Source organism: Rhipicephalus sanguineus, chromosome 10, assembly GCF_013339695.2.
Source record: "Rhipicephalus sanguineus isolate Rsan-2018 chromosome 10, BIME_Rsan_1.4, whole genome shotgun sequence".
NCBI classification, from domain to species: Eukaryota; Metazoa; Arthropoda; class Arachnida; order Ixodida; family Ixodidae; genus Rhipicephalus; species Rhipicephalus sanguineus.
Window position 1 is genome coordinate 57,483,502 of NC_051185.1, and position 18,954 is coordinate 57,502,455.

General features: G+C 46.9%; 2 protein-coding genes across 5 annotated transcripts in view; one reads left to right on the plus strand and one right to left on the minus strand.

Moving 5' to 3' along the window:
• The window catches only part of LOC119371913 (uncharacterized), a 31,655-nt gene that overhangs the window by 8,449 nt on the left and 4,252 nt on the right, over positions 1-18,954 (plus strand). Inside the window, exon 3 of one of the 2 annotated variants that reach the window (XM_049419583.1) lies at positions 720-850. The exons of the other annotated variant lie outside the window; for it this stretch is intronic. The gene's annotated coding sequence lies outside the window, so the exon portion shown is untranslated. Of the gene's footprint in view, positions 1-719; positions 851-18,954 lie in introns of those variants that run through there. 2 annotated transcript variants of the gene reach the window in all.
• LOC119371912 (probable serine carboxypeptidase CPVL) overlaps positions 1-18,954 on the minus strand; it is a 46,256-nt gene that overhangs the window by 4,007 nt on the left and 23,295 nt on the right. The window lies entirely within an intron of this gene.

Genomic DNA, 18,954 nt, shown 5'->3' on the forward strand with positions numbered 1-18,954 from the left:
CAAAGAAGTATGAAATATTGTGCATTTATCTTTGTCAGGCGTGCATTGAACAAGTTAGGAGTGGAGAGCAGTGTATTGTTCTGCTGCCCTAAAATTGTTTGTGATCATTTCCCTTAAGCATCAGATCGAGCGAAATAATATCGAGAATTACTATTTATAAAAATAATCGTTTAGAAGTTGATGCATGACTGTCCACATTGCTTACTAGTTCATTATCCCCTCAATCATAAATTTCGTGCATAAACTGACGCGAAAGTTGCTCAATGGCTATCACTTCGCGCAGGTGAGCTGGATGTCACGTATTGAATCTCGTGCGAGGTGGCCTTGTTTTGGCGGGTTGCTGAAAACATTCCAAGGGATCAAAATTTGTCGGAGTGGCCCATTTCAACGCACCTCATAGTCAGACGGGCATTTCTGGCACACGCAAAACACACGAGTCCAATCAGTTTGCGCATTAGCAATAGAAGGTGACGTGTTGAGGCAGCAAAACAATGGATTAAGATATAGTGAAACGAGTGGTAGTGGTTTCTCGCAACGGCTGTGCTCGCTGCCTAATGTAAGGCGTATTACCAATGTGTAAAGCAGTGTAGCTGACAACAGCCCTGTCATTCCCATATCCTCACTAATACTGCTTTTTGTGTATGGTAAATAATTCAATCAAAATGAATAAGCGAAACAAAAAGCGGCCCTGGCTAACACTCCCAGATTTACATATACAGATACCTGATAAAGTGGACGGGAGGACGACCGCCGCCGTGTCTCCATTGGAAGAGCACCGGACGCGTTATCCGAAGGCTGTATGCTCGGTCCCTACCGGCGGCAAGTTGTCTTTTCGCCCACTTTAATATCTTTACATTTATATCATGATTACTTCACTGAAGCTGAGGACTGCAAATAATGTACCCTATACTTGCCTTGGCTTCACTGTACATTAGTCTCATTAAGCTGTGTCAACAAAGAAACGAGCTCTTGATCCATTCCCTTTCTTTCATTCAATAAGAAGTAAGGACCCAGGCAGCACACCGACATTGGACCGTTCTTGGCCCAACGTCAGCAAATGTCGGCAGCAACATTGGCCCGGCGTCGGAAAACCACGCTCGCGCAACTTTCACCCACATCGGCCCGATGCCTGCTAGCCGGCGTAGGACCGATGAGGGCTTGCTGACATTGGGCTGATGTGGGTTAGCCAGCGTCGGCCCGATATTGGCCTGTCGTTATTCAGCCGATGTTGGGAAGCCGCCATTGGGCCTATGTAAGCTAGCCGATGCTGGCGTGGTATCGACCACGCTAACGTCGGTAAACCCCCGGCGCAACCGTCTGCAGCCATTATTATGGTGTTTTAGCCGTGGAGGTTTACCGTGCGGTAATACCGTAGCGTCATCGTATGCACGTAGCTACAGACGACTTTGTCAAATATTACTGTAGTAAACCGCCCAGCGTAACCTGTATGCATTACCTCCGTAGGATTCGCCAGCAACGTAGAAATCGCGTCCCTTGTACTCCGGGAACAGCCGAAAGAACTGCACCAGGAACCCGTGGATGTCCCGGGCGATCTCTTCCAAGCTGGTCGGGTAACCCTTGAGATCGTCGGTCCGGCTAAACCCGGCTCCCACGGGCTGGTCCAGATAGATCACGTTCGCGTACTCGCACAGCGTGCTCTCCCTCGGGTACAGCTTGCCGTAGGCATCGATGGCGACGGGCCCATTTTCGAGGAAATAACCGAAGAGCGACGAACTGCCGGGACCCCCCTGGAGCCAAAGTAGCAGGGGGGCTTCTAGGTTGTTCTTCTGCAAGAAAAGATAGCGCTAGAATGACAGACCTGAAAAAGACATAAGCTATACGAGGTATCCACGTGACGTCATCCGCAAGGGGCGCTAGTGCGGCAGTTGCCATACTGCGGCAGTGCGGCAGTGCCACACGACAATTCAATGGGAAGCGCTTTACTGTTTGAAGCGAGATCGGGTTGCCTTAGAACGGGTAGTTATAAAGCGAGATTCAGTAAAGAAGAAGAACAATGCACGTGCTGCGGGGAAGATAAGGAAACGGCGGAGCATGTTCTGATTGAATGTGGAGACATCCACCCAGGTGTACGTTTGGGCACGAGCCTACATGACGCCTTGGGTTTTAGAGACAATGGAAAGCTGAACACACCCGCGATTGAAATAAGTAAGAGACGGTTAGAGTATTGGTGGCAGAAAACTAGAGAGAAAGGACAAAAATAAATAATGGGAAAAAAATAAGGACATTCTGCCGTAAAGGGCACAGAACGGAGCTGAAAACTTAAGTTTTTTTTTCTGGAGTAAAATAGTTTTAATTGAAGTAAAGACACTAGGCCAACGCTAAAAAAAAAAGAGTAAAGGTTTTTTTTTTTCGAGCCTGGTGGCACACTTGTCACCGCCCCGTTATAAAGGGGACGCTCATAGCATCCATCCATCCATCCATAAAGTCAAGTCGTCATACCCGTGGTCGCGCGCGCCGTCGTGATCGTGATAAAGTGCTTGGCCGCGCGTGTTGTCTCGATATGTTTTCTCATCTTTTCACATGAGGTCAGACTATCATATTCCGGATCGCTGAACAACCACAGCTATGGTGGCCGGATGTAGGCACTTAGTGGCGCCGCATGGCGGGCCGAGCTCAGTGAATACCTGCTATATGCACTCTCAGGAGAAACTCGTCGCAGTAAAACCTTTCGTCTAATTTTATTGGCCCTTTTTTTGTCATTTCCTTTCTGCTGAGAACAGTGTACAGGACACTGCGTTGAAACATTTGTGGGAAAAAATATATTTCGTTTTCAATACAGGATGGCAGTGCGTTTCCCATGCAATGTAAATATGATAACGAATTGACAACATTGTTGAAGGTTATATTTGTAAGCGCAGTTTTCGACAGTCGAACGCAAATAACATGGCAAGCGTCCTAGAAGCAAATCCTCCCAAAATCATGCTCTCATTTAATGACAGCGGATGCGTCACGAAATATTTCGCATTAGGTTCAATTACTGACAATGCCACTGATTAATGAAACGTGTATGTCATGAGCGCGTCATGATAGATACTATACATCTGGCGGCACATACCCTTACATCTCGCACCATTCAGACGACGCGACATTCCATTGTAATCAAGCAGTGTAAATATTCCATCTGTGACAGACATTGACGAAGTATGTACGTATTGGTCGCTCTATCGGGATTTTATTTGCGAGTGATCTATCAACTGCAATGGATGCAGAGCATCAAGTCGGGCTAGTTGGTTGGCGTTCCTCGTGAAGGCTCTTTTAACTGCGCTAACAAACACGGACAAAGAAGAGGGAAAATACTGGACTTGCGCAGACTCATGACTGAATGTTCCATTAAATTTAAATTGGAATTCAAATTGTTTATTTTGCCATCCTGTATAGTTATAAATACACATGGGGGATTGTAGCTGTCATCGAACAGCTTCACGAGTCTACAACCCATTCATTTGACCGGGAGACAATATCACATATATGTACATGTATATACACACTTATACATACTTATATAGACACATAGATATATATAGGAGCATACTTGAACATGTTTCCGCTGCTACTTTCATCTCAGTGTCAACGAAATCAAACAGGTACATATAATGGGTAAAAGATAACATATTTATAGAGAACAACTGGATGAAACAAGCTCATCGGTCATTCAAAAACGAAAATACGGAGCTGTCACTGAGTAGCATCTAAAAACTGCAGATCACAAACAGCGAGCGACACCGAAGGTTCATTTATACATGCACGTGTAGCACTTACCTTATATGCCTCGAACAGCTCCCGAGTGCAACGGTTCCTGAGCCATAGGGACCTCATGGCATAGGGACCATTGCACTTTGTGACGGCAGTGTATCTTTATTTGGATGGCCAATGAGCTTGTTTCATCCCGCTGTTCTCTGTACATATGCCATCTTTCACCCATCAAACATTCAGTCGAGCGTGTACGCAAGTCCAGTCTCCTTCCCTCTTTTTTGTCCGTGTTGGCTAGATCACTTAAAAGAGCCTTTAAGATGCAATTGATGTCACTGCTTTCCATTAGTGCATATTTCGCAGTCTTGTTGCTGGCTATTCGTTTGAACAAGGGATTGGTTCATGCACTCGCGTTTTCATTACGACGCCGTGTATGCGTGGTTCATTACAACCAGTGTACACGGCACCTTCTTTTACTCTTACCCTTGCCTGCACATGCAGGAAGAAGAGGTGGCTCTGAAGTGTCTCGTTCACGGTGACCAGGCCCGCGTGGGCTTCAGTTCCGGTCTCCTTGTTGGAGAACATCGACACCACGCTGCGCTGCCGGACGTCACCTGCTTCCTCGCTTTGGACATGGGGAGTCAGGTAGAGGGCGCCCTCGTCATTGTGTCGCCTTCAAGCGTTCGGAATGGAATATACGTGACACTGTTGCCGTGACTACGTTAGTTATTGTCACTGCTGCGACGGTTCATAGTATATGATTGTGACATGTCTGGATGCACAAAATAGCACCACAGCCATAGAGCTTCGTATTATAGTGTGAAACTGTAAGACCGCATCGGATGAATAGAAAGAAAAATGCTAGTTTTCGTCAGCTCAAAGTACATGTTCATCCAGACGTTACTTCAGTAGGAGGAGTATTGCTGCTTACAGGTGGACCTAGCCTTGCGAAACTTGCCCGCACGTGCTTCACTGATAGCAATTTCTTATGTTAAACAGGGCCTGTAGCAGCCACCTGTGTGTCGCATTAGATAGGTTCACAACAGGCTGAAGTATAACATAGGTTCACAACAGGCTGAAGTATAACATACAAAGCTGAGGTCAATAGGCTGGACACCATTGCTAATTCTCGCCAATCTATAAGGTATAATGTTCGAGGACTTCACCGCTGCAGCAGTGAAAATAATGGTCGCTCTCTTTAATAGATCTGACATCACACTCTAAAGAAATAGCGAAAGAAACGTCCCGGAAAGGGAATTACGCAAATCAAGTAAGATACGTTCAGAAAAATATTGAAACACGAATAGGAAAAAATACGAAAGAAAGCGATGTCACGTGGTGTGTACACTGTAGGTAACTGGAGAAAGCCTAGAAAACCGTTCACGAAATAATTTAAACTTACTTCCGCGATGCTAGCGTTGCATCTTTTCTGTTGACACATCGGAACAGAACGCTCACGATGTTTATGCTCACCATTTGATAAAGCGTTCATATAATTTGAAAGGCTGGGTTAGCCTGTTCTTATTCTTCTGACATTTATCTTCTTTAGTCGATGAATGTTGTGTGCGCCTTTGCACACATCGTCAGCTCTTTCCTTTGCAAGGTTACTTAACATCTCTTGGTAAGGTAATACGATACAGGGCAGAGGTTACGGTGCTTTTGCTACTTGAAGACATTGCTTTTCAAGAACTTCCAGTGCAGGTGGCCGACAGCGCCTTTGTCTTATAGCGCAAGTTTCTTCAAGAATAATAATTGCTGGGGTTTTACGTCCCAAGGTTGTCCAAAAATAGACGCGGAAGATCACATTACTCTAATGAACGGAATAGTTTACGAAAATGCAGCAGCAGCGGGGCGTCCATGAGCCTACGCTCTGTACCTCGGGTGAGATTGCTGTTGGGCTTCCGAGGCATCAACAGGAAAACAACAATTATGCTTCTCGCATAGCTACGGCGGGCAAATTTGCAGCAATGGATAAGAATGGGTGGCTAACCGGGATACAGAAAACGCATCCGAAGCTTTCGTCACCGGTTATCTACATGAAGCACAGCTGATGTACTGCTTTTAATTACGCCTCCTCCACAGTACCCTTTCCGTCCCCGTCCTCTTGCATAGTAACTCTACTAAGGGGGGGGGGGGTACAACTGGTGTATACTATACCTGGGTGTAGGAATGGAAGCATTTTAACCACCGCCACCTAATGGACAATGAAACATGTAGAGAGACAGCGCAAAATACAATGTTAATACTGTGTGGAAGCTTATACTGATTACTACTGTTGCTGGAGGATATTCACACTTCCTGCGCTAATATTAACACACTTCCTTGATTCATATGCTTATACTGATTGATACACAAACCTTTAAAATTGATAATGCATACCATTCAAAATGGCGATACACACGGATAAGTCAGGCTTATACTGCACATTATTCAGCGGTGCACCGTTGAATAATGTGCACCTATCTAAGTGAACATATTCACATAAATACGTGCAGTTTATCGAAGCCTTTATATGCGTACCATAGCATTCACTTCCACGTTACACGTCAGGGATCACATCGTGGCAACTGTGTGTATGCTCGTGCTTGTGCATGTCGAACGGTTGCGGTGATGTGACGGGGTTCAGTTTGCAAACGACTACACCGCGATAGAAACGCTACCCTTCGCAATGCGCGCAGTGTAGCGGTTTCGTATTGAGCCGTGAACGAGGGCTGAGCTTGGTGGGACGGCAAATAGAGTTGCTTGCGCCCCGCTCGCTATGCCGAAGTGCTCGGCATTGTGATTATAAGCGACCTACAAGTTTAAAGGAGCACGAAAGAGGTTCTACTATCAAGAGTACAGGCGTTATATTTCCGACTTTCATTTGGCGTTGCGTGAAGGTCCGAACGATCTAAATCCCAGCAGAAATACTGGTTGAATGGCCGTAAAATTGCAGTGTCCCCTTCAGGCGCAAATTAGGATCGACTGCCTGCAAACGTGTCAAATTCGAACGATATAATTTTGGGGCACTCTATATTACATTCCATGAAAGAAAATGAAGTAATATGCTGTTTTGTGCGAGATTTAGTAAGTAATCGTAACTATCGTGTAATAAACTAATTTTTCTATACAGTCAGTCATGTTCATTTGTACATAAAGATAATCAAATCGTAGGCTGAACATGCATATGCAATTTGTTTTAACGGCGAATCTGTTGAAGCTATCGGTAACTTGCGCTCCGTCATGCAAAACGGCTCAGGTGGATGTGCGCCACAGGATAGGCCAAGCCCCACTGCCGAGTACAGTGCGAGGGTTAAACGAAAACTCTGCTCGGTGAAGTGGAGCACGTGAAACAGGGAGAGAGAGAAAGATATATATATATATATATATATATATAGTGAGAAAGTGATAGAAAGAGAAAAATATAGAGAAATAAAGGGAATAAAGAGATAAAAAAGATAGAAAGACAGAGAAAGACATAGAAAGAGAGAGGTAGAATATACAGAAAGCAAACAGAAAGGTAAAGAATGAGAGAGAGAGAGAAAGAGATAGAAAAAAGATAGCTGATCCCTCTGACATAGGAATCGGTATAACACGGAAGTGAAACGTGTCGTTACAGAAGGATTTGATTGTTTATAGTGCATTGGTATATGATATATTGTACAATATCTGCTGTTGTTCGTCAGATATAGCACCGCTTGATGTGGGCGCACTCACGTTGACGCCCAGTGGCACATCTCCGTTCCGACGACTAACGCCCATGATCATTATTTAACTCTTGAGGTATCTGAAGTTCTTAAGATAGCAACGTTGCTTGTTGGGCGAGTTGGAACGAGTCAGTCATAACGTAGTTCAGCGCAAAAAACTTCTTAAGATATATATACGGTGGACACCGCATATGGTGAATCCTGCGCAAAGATGGCATGAACAAGCACATAATAAGCAGTAATACTCGATATGCACTCCTTCAAAGCGTCGTGAAAAGCGAAGAGAAACGCTACGCGCGTCATGTCTTCCCTCTAGCCTGGCTGTCAATTCTCACAGGTCGAGCGGGGAACGTGGTGCGACAGCCAGGCGAGCGTCGGAGAGCTATTCTTCGATATGGATGGATTCTATGAGCGGGGCTTGGGTTATATGCACACCTCGCGGTGGGTGTTAAAACGGTGACGAAATTACACTTCTGTTGGAAACGCGCCGAATGGGACGGTCGTAGCAACGGCGCGTTTTTTTTTTTTTCGAGCCTGGTGGCACACAAGTCAACGCCCCGATGTAAAAGGGACGCTCGTAGCATCCATCTATCCATCCAAAAGCACTGTGAGAGGAAAGTGGCAAAAGTGAAAGGCGCGTTCATGTAGCCTCCGTTATGCGTTTGATTTTAGCTCAGTCGGCTAAACGCCCGCCAGCCATCGTCGCGGACCGAGAGGTCATGGGTTCGACTTCTGTCAACGGAACTTTTTCTTATAGCTTTTTTTCCTTTGTCATCTGATGGCGTTCATTTTGCTGACGTATTTCCGTGACGGAAATACGTCATGAAAGTCTTGGTGGACCCCGGCATAAGACACTTTCGTGTTAAAAAAGAAAGCGATAAACAGAGATAGAGAAAAAGAAAGGGAAGAAAGACAGAAAGAGCGAGAAAGAAATAGAAAGAAACAGATACAATAAAAGAGAAAGAAATAGAAGAAAGAAAGAAAAAATAAAGAGAAACAAGGAAGGGCGCTCAGCTCCGCTCCTCAGAGCTAAGGAACAAGCAAGCAAGCTCCGCTCTTCCTTCAGGCTTGGCACCAGGGGCGCGAAGCTGCCGTAATTGTTTTGGTTGTATCCACTTAGAGCAAGGAAAAATACTTTTGACGTTGGTCTTTGGACGCGACACGTCGACCGAGCCGTCGAACATCGTAGTGCATTCAGCAAAGTGACCGGCCGCAGTAATACGCAGCACACTGAGGCTAAGTAACGCCACATTGGTTGTGCAGAAGGTTCAATTCATTCTACGCGCAACGTATCTTGCTCTGCCTTGGCCACTAGTCTATAGAACTGGCAAAAAGAAGTTGCGCGTCCACATATGCGGACGTTGCACCTCAGGGGATATTGTTTCGACGAAGTCATAAGATGTGATAAAATAGGGAATGTAGCGGATGAGGTGGTTCTGTCTTAGTCAGGAATTCGGCAATACACATCGGGTAAAATAAAAAATCGGGTAAATAAGTCTTTGATATGCGAATGCGGCCATACCTAAACGTTCGGCACACTATTGTTTGTGTTTTTCTGAACATCGTTGCTATAACCCTAGTGTTATTGCTGGACGAATCGCCAGCGAATTTCACTGGCGGCGCGTGCAACTAAGTTCTCTGAGACAATGATAGGAAAGAAAGATAGAAAGAGAAAGAAATAGAAAGAAAAAATAGAGGGAGAAATAAAGAAAGAGAAATAGACAGAGATATAAAAGACAGAAAAAACAGAGATATGAGAGAAAAACAATGAAACAGAAGAAGAAAGAAAGAGAAAAATAGAGAAAAACAAGAAGTGTCGCCCAGCTCCGCACTTCCTTCAGGCTTGGCACCCCTAGTGCGAAGTTGCCTCAACTTTTTACTTTTTTGGGGGGAGGGGGGGACTGCATTGTAAGGGGCCACATTATCGGTTGTGCCCGTGTCACTTTTTGAGAATGCGAGAAGTAATGCGCGCAAATTCTTGTCAAGTTGTGGAGATCGAACAGCTCGATCACGCGTCGAACCTATTGCATCGCAGTTGATTTGGGTTCACGCAGCCGCGACGGCACATCACTAAGGTGCAATTTGGGGCCTTTTTTGGTGGCGATTAGAATGCACAAAGTTGCGCGACTGGGAAACGGACAGAAGGAAGACATGATGCGACGCACGAAGCGCAAACTTAAAAAAAACAGTTTTATTTCGAAAATTGCATGACCATTTGCACACATGCTGACGACACACTATATGTATGTCCCGAGAGTTCACATTACGCGTGTGTACTACCACTGAAAAGCCGTGTCTCTTTTGTAGACAAGGCAATGGACGGCTCGCTGATGCACCTGTCTTCTAATTTAGAGATGCTTTGTGCTTCTATTGTCAGCCGCGTCATTTCGTTTTTGATTCTAGCTATTACTGTGTGCTGTTTAAACATGCATGGGTCTGCACTCGCAATTCCTGCAGTGGACTGCCAACTAGCCGCCTGTTTCATTCTTAACGTTGTTAGGGCGCCCGTGCAGCGTATAATTAATGCAGCGGGATGATTGCCCTACGTAAAAACGATAACGTGACAATAGTATGCGGCTAACTATGCTTTCTTTGGATGGTACATATACCTCTGCGGTGCTGCTTATTGGATACCTTATTTTCTGTGCTCTTTGCGTCGGTTATTTTTGCATAGTTTTGACATTTTGTTGGGAGCAGAAAACAACAATTTAACTTCAACGTGTTGTACAATCGTCTTTAAATTGTGTGATTCTGTTGTAAGTTTACACTTCGTGTGTCTCATCGTGTCTACCCCGCAGGGGCGTCTGTGGAAGCAGGCGTTTGGTGTGTAGCGACACCACGGACCCGAGCTAACGGGGGGGTTTCGACCCCCTCCCACGCCTAGCCGTGCGTGGCATTGCCGTGTCCGGGGAAAAGGGGATCCTGGGGGTTGAGCTGACGCCGGGTGATTGGACCTTTAAGGCCCCCCGGCAGAGGCAACACACCCCTTTGGCCCCGGCTTCACGTAGACGGCACCCCTGGGCTGACCCACCCAGGGGAATTCGGCAGTCGCCTTTTCCTGTCTCTCTCTCCCCTCATCTTCGTCTTTCCTTCTCACTTTTAATCTTTCCTGTCCTCTCCTCTCTTCCATTTACTTCCGTTTTTCTTGGCGGCGAGGGTTAACCTTGTGTATGTGCCCTCTCTTGGGCGCATTATATTTGGTTATAGTAGCTGTGTACAGCTGGCGTAGGCATGCTTTATATCAATATAAGTGCTGTCGCGTCCCCATGTTGGGCTCCATGGTGGGCGGCTGGCATGGCTGCCGAAACTATACTTAATATATGGCCTCAACCTCATTTCCTCGACTGAATGATCGTCCTCTCACAAAGAGAGGTCGCACCGAAGAGACCTTGAATGCCTTGCTCAAACCCAAAGAAATTTTTCCACGCTTCCACGTAATACACTGCGAAACACTCGACAAGAACGCAAGAACCATCTCTCCTTTTGTTGTGTCGAAATGCCTCACCAATACACTCGGTCAAGGCTATAAGGCTACAAGAATGGCTAGTGGGGACCTTTTGCTAGAAGTTCAAAGTAAGACGCAGTATGAAAAGCTTTCAAAACTTGCCTCTTTTGGAAGCACCCCTGTCTCAATTACACCACACCGATCCCTCAACAGTTCTCGAGGTGTAGTATCTGACCAAGACCTGCTCGACTTGACTGAGAGTGAGCTCCTTGAGGGCTGGAATGAACATCATGTGACACACGTACAGCGAATTAAAATCAGACGTGACGACAAAGAAATCCCGACAAAACACCTGATCATTACATTTTCGACAAGCACCCTACCAGAATATCTCGAAACGGGCTACCTGAAGCTAAAGGTCAGACCTTATATACCCAACCCGCGGCGTTGCTTCAAGTGCCAACGTTTCGGTCACGGCTCTCAGAGCTGCCGCGGCCGTCAAACATGTGCCAAGTGCAGTTCACACGATCACCCTGCAGACGACTGTGTGGAAACTCCCCTTTGTGCAAATTGCGAAGGTGCTCACCCAGCATACTCTCGTAGCTGTCCTTCATGGAAAAAAGAGAAAGAAATAATTACACTCAAGGTAACTGAAAATATCTCGTTTAAGGAGGCGCGCAAACGCCTTTCCTTCGCACAGGGTCCTACATTCGCGGACGTGGCACGCAAGGGGCAGTGCCACAAAGGTTCGCGGCGGCCGCACGTACCACGCACGGTGGACGGGCGGTAGCGCCATCCGCCCCCTCAGCGGAAGCAGCCCGGGCTGCTCCGCAACCAACGGGCATGCAGGTCTCCGGATCTGCAGGCCCAGGGCCTTCTGTTCAGGCAGAAAGCCCCAAAACTCTGACGCCCGTGCGCGTTAGCCGCGAGCGGGCATCCAGCGTCTCTGCCGAGGCGATGGATACAACGGCAAGTCCAACGGCGTCTCAAGCGCCGAAGGAACGGCGCAGCTCGTTGGAGCGCGCCAAAAAAGGAAAAACCCGCATCACAGGGCCTGAAAAGGGCTCTGTGACTTAAGGCAGTAGTTCTTCCAGTACACACAGCACTAATTTACACTCAAAATGGAGACACAAATTCTACAATGGAACGTCAGAGGCCTACTAAGAAACCTCGACGATATCCAAGAGCTGCTACATGAACACTCACCAAAAGTGCTGTGTGTACAAGAAACACACCTAAAATCCAAGAACACGAATTTTCTACGCCAATATGTCATATTCAGAAAGGACCGGGATGATGCCATCGCGTCATCCGGTGGTGTAGCTCTTATAGTAAATCAAGGAGTAGCGTGCACACATTTACCGCTCCGAACGTCCCTGGAGGCAGTGGCTGTTCGAGCGGTTCTTTTAAACAAACTCGTAACCATTTGCTCTCTCTACATACCTCCACACTACCACCTTCACAAACATGAGTTCCAGTCCTTAATAGATGAACTACCAGAACCATACCTGGTGCTTGGGGACTTCAATGCACATAGCAGTCTATGGGGCGATTCTCGGTGCGATGCGCGAGGTCGTCTAATTGAACAATTCCTTTTCTCTTCGGGCGCTTGTCTGTTGAATCAGAAAGATCCAACATATTATAGCCTCGCTAACAATACATACTCGTCTATAGATCTCAGCATTACATCTCCGTCGCTTCTACCCTTACTTCAATGGAAGGTCATCAATAACCCTTACGGAAGCGACCATTTTCCTATAGTTCTGAGCACACAAATATTAAATGAATGTCCCCCACAGGTTCCCAAATGGCACATTGACAAAGCCGATTGGGAACAGTTTCGTAAGACGGCTCTCTTAAGTTGGAAAGACATGTGTGATTTAAGCATAGGTGCAGCTGTAGACTACTTCACAGCTTTTTTGATTAATGCTGCCACCAAATGTATCCCACAAACAAGTGGACTGTCTGGCAAACGACGGGTCCCATGGTGGAACAACGAATGCAGGAAGGCGCGCAAAAAACAAAACAAAGCATGGAGGTTGCTTCGGGACTCTCCGACAGCCGAGAACCTTGACAGTTTTAAAAACATAAAATCTCAAGGCAGGAGAACGCGCCGACAGGCAAGGAGAGAAAGTTGGGAGAAGTTTTTAACGGGGATCAATTCGTATACACAGGAGGGTAAAGTCTGGAATATGGTTAGTAGGGTAGCAGGGCGGCACGTACATTCACTTCCTCTAGTAAACACACAAGGCGACACCTTGGAAGACCAGGCAAACTTCCTCGGCGCACACTTCGAACAAGTGTCTAGTTCCGCGCATTACTCCGAAGTCTTCCAACGGTACAAAACAAGAATAGAAAAACAAAAACTAGAGCGGAAATGTACAAAACACGAGGCATACAACCAATCCTTCAGCTTAGCTGAGCTCCAGGTATCGCTTAACAGCTGCAGTAATTCCGCCCCAGGTTCTGACCGTGTGGTATACGACATGTTGAAAAACCTACCTGCCGAAACGCAAAAAACCCTACTTTCCTTGTACAATGCCATCTGGTTTTCCGGCGAGATCCCCTCCTCTTGGAAAGAGGCGATCGTCGTTCCCATTCTTAAACAGGGCAAAGATCCATCCTCCGTTGCGAGTTACAGGCCCATCGCACTTACAAGCTGCCTGTGCAAACTTTTTGAAAAGATGATAAATCGCCGTCTTATACATTTCCTGGAAACAAACAATCTACTTGACCCGTACCAGTGCGGATTTCGCGAGGGTAGATCCACGACCGACCACCTGTTGCGTATCGAGGCACAAATCCGGGACGCATTCGTGCACAAACAGTTCTTCCTTTCTGTGTTCCTCGATATGGAAAAGGCTTACGACACCACATGGCGCTTTGGAATACTAAGAGACCTGTCCCACCTTGGTGTACGTGGTAGAATGCTAGATATAATAGAGAGCTACTTGTCGGATCGTACTTTTCGTGTCCGGGTAGGAAATGTTCTATCAAGACCATTTCTTCAAGAAACTGGAGTGCCACAGGGTGGTGTACTTAGCTGTACACTGTTTATTATCAAAATGAATTCCTTTCGTCTTTGCATTCCACGAAATATGTTTTACTGCACATATGTCGACGATATCCAGGTCGGTTTTAAATCGTGCAACCTCTCCATGTGTGAGCGTCAGGTCCAGCTAGGTTTGAACAAGATCTCTAAATGGGCAAATGAGAATGGCTTCAGTCTTAATCCTCAAAAAAGCACCTGTGTCCTGTTCTCTCGAAAGAGAGGCCTTTATCCTGATCCAGATATTGACCTGGATGGTCAACATCTCTCCGTGAAGACGGAGCACAAATTCTTAGGCCTTATCCTGGATAATAAGCTGACGTTTGTATCACACATTAAGCATTTAAAAAACAAATGCATAAGGGCAATGAATGTTCTAAAAGTGTTGTCACGCACTACGTGGGGTAGTGACAAAAAGTGTCTGATGAACTTGTATAAAAGCCTCATACGCACTCGCCTAGACTACGGGGCAATAATCTATCAGTCTGCGACACCAAGCGCGTTGAAGATGCTTGACCCTGTCCACCACTCGGGCATTCGTCTTTCTACGGGTGCTTTTCGCACCAGCCCCGTGGAAAGCCTCTACGTCGAATCGAACGAGTGGTCTCTCCACCTGCAGCGATCCTACATGTCGTTTCTATACTATCTCAAAGTGAACGCAGACAAAGAACACCCCTCACACCCCACAATAAATGATTTATCTAGTTCTGCCCTTTTCGACCACCGTCCTTCGGTGCGACAGCCCTACTCACTTCGTGTGAGGGGCTTGGTTGAGGAAACGGGTGTGCCACTTTTCGAACACTGTCTATTGGCTCCCGCTGCACAACTACCGCCGTGGCGGTGGCAGCTTATAGACTGCGACCTTTCTTTTATGGAAGTAACGAAACACGCGCCTATTGCACATATCCGTACATACTTCCTTGAACTACAACACAAATACACTTGTGCAGAATTCTTTACAGACGCCTCAAAGTCCAATACTTCTGTGTCTTACGCAGCCGTCGGGCCATCCTTACGGATTCCGGTATTCTACACCCTGAATCAAGTATCTTCACGGCAGAAGCTTACGCGATACTTGCGGCCGTTAAACACATTCAACAATTAAAACTACAAAAGGCAGTGATTTACACAGATTCTCTAAGCGTGGTAAAAGCCTTAAAAACTCTGAAAAGGCACAAAAACCCCGTCTTTGTCTCGCTGTATTCTCTTTTAAGCACGATATACGCACTCGAACAACATGTCGTAGTGTGCTGGGTGCCAGGGCACCGCGAGATTCAAGGCAACGTGTTGGCGGACCAGCTAGCAGCATCCGCCCACGAAAACAGTCACAACACATCCTTACCTATTCCTCCACTAGACCTAAAACACTTCCTGAAAAGAAAGCTCAGAGCCTTTTGGCAGACCACATGGAATATGCATACACGAAATAAGCTACACGTTGTCAAAACCGCATCTCGGTAACTGGCCTCCAGTATCAAAATCACGCCACACAGAAGTTACACTCTGCAGACTTAGGATCGGCCACACATACAGTACACACACACACCTTCTGTCCGGTGGCGAGCCACCTTTATGTGATAGATGTGGTCAGCCACTCACTGTCCTTCACGTCCTCATTCAGTGCAAGGAACTCGATGCTATCAGAAAAAAGCACTTTTTATTACCCTACCGGCAGCAATTTCCATTTCACCCTTCAATGTTCATCGGTAGGGACCCGCTTTTTACATATCAGTCACTGTCTGCTTTTTTAAACGACGTACGGAGTTTTCATGTCTTATATCAAGGTGATCCGTAGCACGGCCTCTAAACAGAGGTCGCTGCTGCGGTGAATACGCTAAAGACAGCACTTGCCTCGCGGCCCTTGGACTCAAGGGCATTGACGAGGCATTCGTGCTGATGTCACATCTTCATAGTCTTATTCTTGCGACCACTTGCCATTCATTCCACTACACATATTTCACGTCACTGTCATGATTTTAATATATATATATATGTTTTACCCGCCTTCAGCGCGAGGAATTTTAAGGCCCCTCTACAGCTACTTACCGCAACCATTGCTCACATCCTTTGTCTCATGAACTGGCGCTCTTTGGCCATCAATTGGCCCTTGCGCCATTAAACACCACATATCATCATCATCATCATCATCATCGTGTCTTCCCTCAGTCCGTGCCTCAGTAGCGCATCTTTGTGCATTCTTACGAAGGTACAGGGTCCATCAAAAGTTCCCAGGCCACGCTGCCATAGGAATACATGGGATAGTGGCCTGGGAAACTTTTGACGGACGCTGTGCACGTACATGGTTGCACTGAGTACCGCGGTGATCTGAGCGAGTTACTGCGCACACATCGCACTGAACTTGCAATTGTTGTTTAGTACGCAACGTTATAGATGTGGCACAACCATCCGTGCGGGAAGTTTCATAAAGTTCACCAAGGCAGTGAACGCCATCTTCAATTCAGTTCTTCACGTAAGTCGTTCCTTTGACTTTTCGAGTGCACTGCGCTCGGAAACGTCATAACTGATTAGAACGCCTGGCGCCGTTTCGATGGTGGAATATCATTCGCGATCATTTTGACATATCTGTGTAGAACGTACCTGTCGCGCTTTTCTCATATTTACGACTTTCAGTAGCACGATCAGCGAGTGACGCTCTTGTCTCTCTTCCAAGCGCTTCCGGTTCAGCACTTCCGGTTTTCCGAACGTTCAGGAAAAGTCTTCTAAAAAAAGTAAAAACTGGTTCGAAATTGATGCTCTGGTTCAAGTTAATGGTTATTTGGGTAGTGGTTGACATCTTCACGGCTAACAAAAGATGTCAAGATGTCAAAGTGGTCACGATGTCAAGCAGTAAACACCAACTGGGCTAGACACAAGTTATTCTGAAATATATTTGATACGTATGATATCGGAGCATAGGTTTCCCCGTCCTCGGCGTCCTTGTCTAGTTTAGGCGCAGCCACTTTCCCTTGCAAGTGTGAACCGTTGACGCACCGACAGCGAAAGTGCTGCTGTGATTCTTGCTCTAGGGTTCCCACGCGGAATAACGTCCGAACGAGATTAACATAGACATGTACTCCCGTTTCAAGCAGATATCACGAACGAGACTTATCACATGCGCTTCCCTTTAGCCATAGTTCATACTCCGCAGGTTGTTCTCTTTCCCCAAAATTCGCACTCCTGAGACCACCACCTGTTTCTGGGCACTGCGAAGACTCCGATGAGCGCCAGGCACACGGCGAGCAGGAGCACGAGGAGCACGATGATCATGATCCGGCGTCCCTTCATTGTCGTCGCCAGGCGACCGACCGCCTCGTCTATGCGCTCCCACAGCGGCTGGCCCTGGGGCTGCTCCTCCGACTCCGGCTGATGTTTGAGGTACGTGCCAGCGTGCGGCTGACCGGCCTCTGCCGCAGCCGCTGCACAGCGGGGGCACCGACGCAGGCATGCCTGGGGTCTCTCCTCCGAGACGAGGGGCGCGCACACTGATATCAGCGGCTTATGGTCCTCGCTGCCGGCTGGCTGGCTAGACGACGTAGATCCGCGCGCACTTCGGTCACGGGCTGTCTGCGGGCTAGCAGGCTCCCTTCGTTACGATAGCGGCAACCGACGCTGTCGGCGCAGCAGTTTTTGCCTCGCCGTAGAGTGAGGGGCTCGATGGCTCGGTCGTCCTGCACGGCAGCGTGTGAACGCACGCTTTTGTGGAGAGGCGGTATGCCGGCGGCAGAAGGTATGCAGCACAGGGTGACGCTTCGCGCCGTGAGTGCTATGCGCGCGTCTCAGGTTTCGTGTTTACAAACTCGGCCCGCGATTGCGCCTGATCGTATAAGCTGGAACGGTAGTCGAGAGTTAGACGGAATACCGTCTGGTCAGGTAAAGGCATTGTTAATAAACAGGTCACTGACCAATGTAAAAAAAAAAAAATGAAATAACATGACGTTTCGGGATCCGCACCTGAAACGTCATTTATTTCATTTGAAATGGGTCAGTGACCTGTTTATTAACAAAGGTGGAATGGTGAGCGTGTACGGCTAAGTTGGGACTCAGGGTCTTGTAACCAGAAAAAAAAATGAAAAGCTAGTAAATATGGCAACAAAAATTACGGTCATAGCGGGCGCTCAGTTTCAGTTTCTTGCCGTTATGTATAGTGGAAACAGTTGAAAAATGTGCCGCCGCTCTGCTTCAACCCAAGAGATCCGTGGGGAAGCCGGTTGAGGGATATTTGTAATGTTTAAAATACCAGCAACTAGCTGAGAGCGAGAGATAGAGAGAGAGAGAGGATCTCTGAGGATTACGGATGAGATTTTCTTGGTGGCATACCTAGCAGTTTTGGCAGATGGTAAGGTGAACAATTCTCGGAAGAGAACAGCGCTTTGCGATGGGTAGCGAGACACTGGATGCGGTAAAGGAATACGTTTGCCTAGGACAAGTATATTCACCACGGAGGCGAACCATGAGACAAGTAACTAGAAGATAAGAATGGAGTTGAGCATCTGGCCGGCATTCTCCAATTATGAATGGTAGTTTACCAGTATCCCTCAAGAGGAGGTACGTAACAGCGCATTTTACCGGCACTTACCCACGGAGCAGAAATGGGAGGCTTACAAAGAGGGTTCAACTTAAACTGAGGGCGACGTAGCGAGCAATGGAAAGAAAAAGTGATAGGTGTAACCTTAAGGGACAAGAGGGAGCAGAGTGGATTCTTAGTAGAAAACCAGAAGAAATGAACATGGGCAGGCCACGTAGCGCGTAGGCAAGATAACCGCTGGTCATTAAGAGTAACCGACTGGATTAAAGAGAGTAACCTTCAAAGCCAGGCAATGTACGTCTAAATAAACTGAAATGGAATGGAAACGAAGAAAGAGGACAGCGGATGAGCGTTGCTTAAGTCACGTATCATACACAAACGGTATAGCACGCAGTATAACGTGTCACTTGCAGATTGCGCGGTCCTTTTAGCGCAGAACGAGGTGTGCTGGCTAACGTTAGCTATGCTTAAAAATAAATCAAAAGAAAAACTGGCGCAACATTTACGGTGTATGTTGGTTCGGTCATCTGTCTGGGAC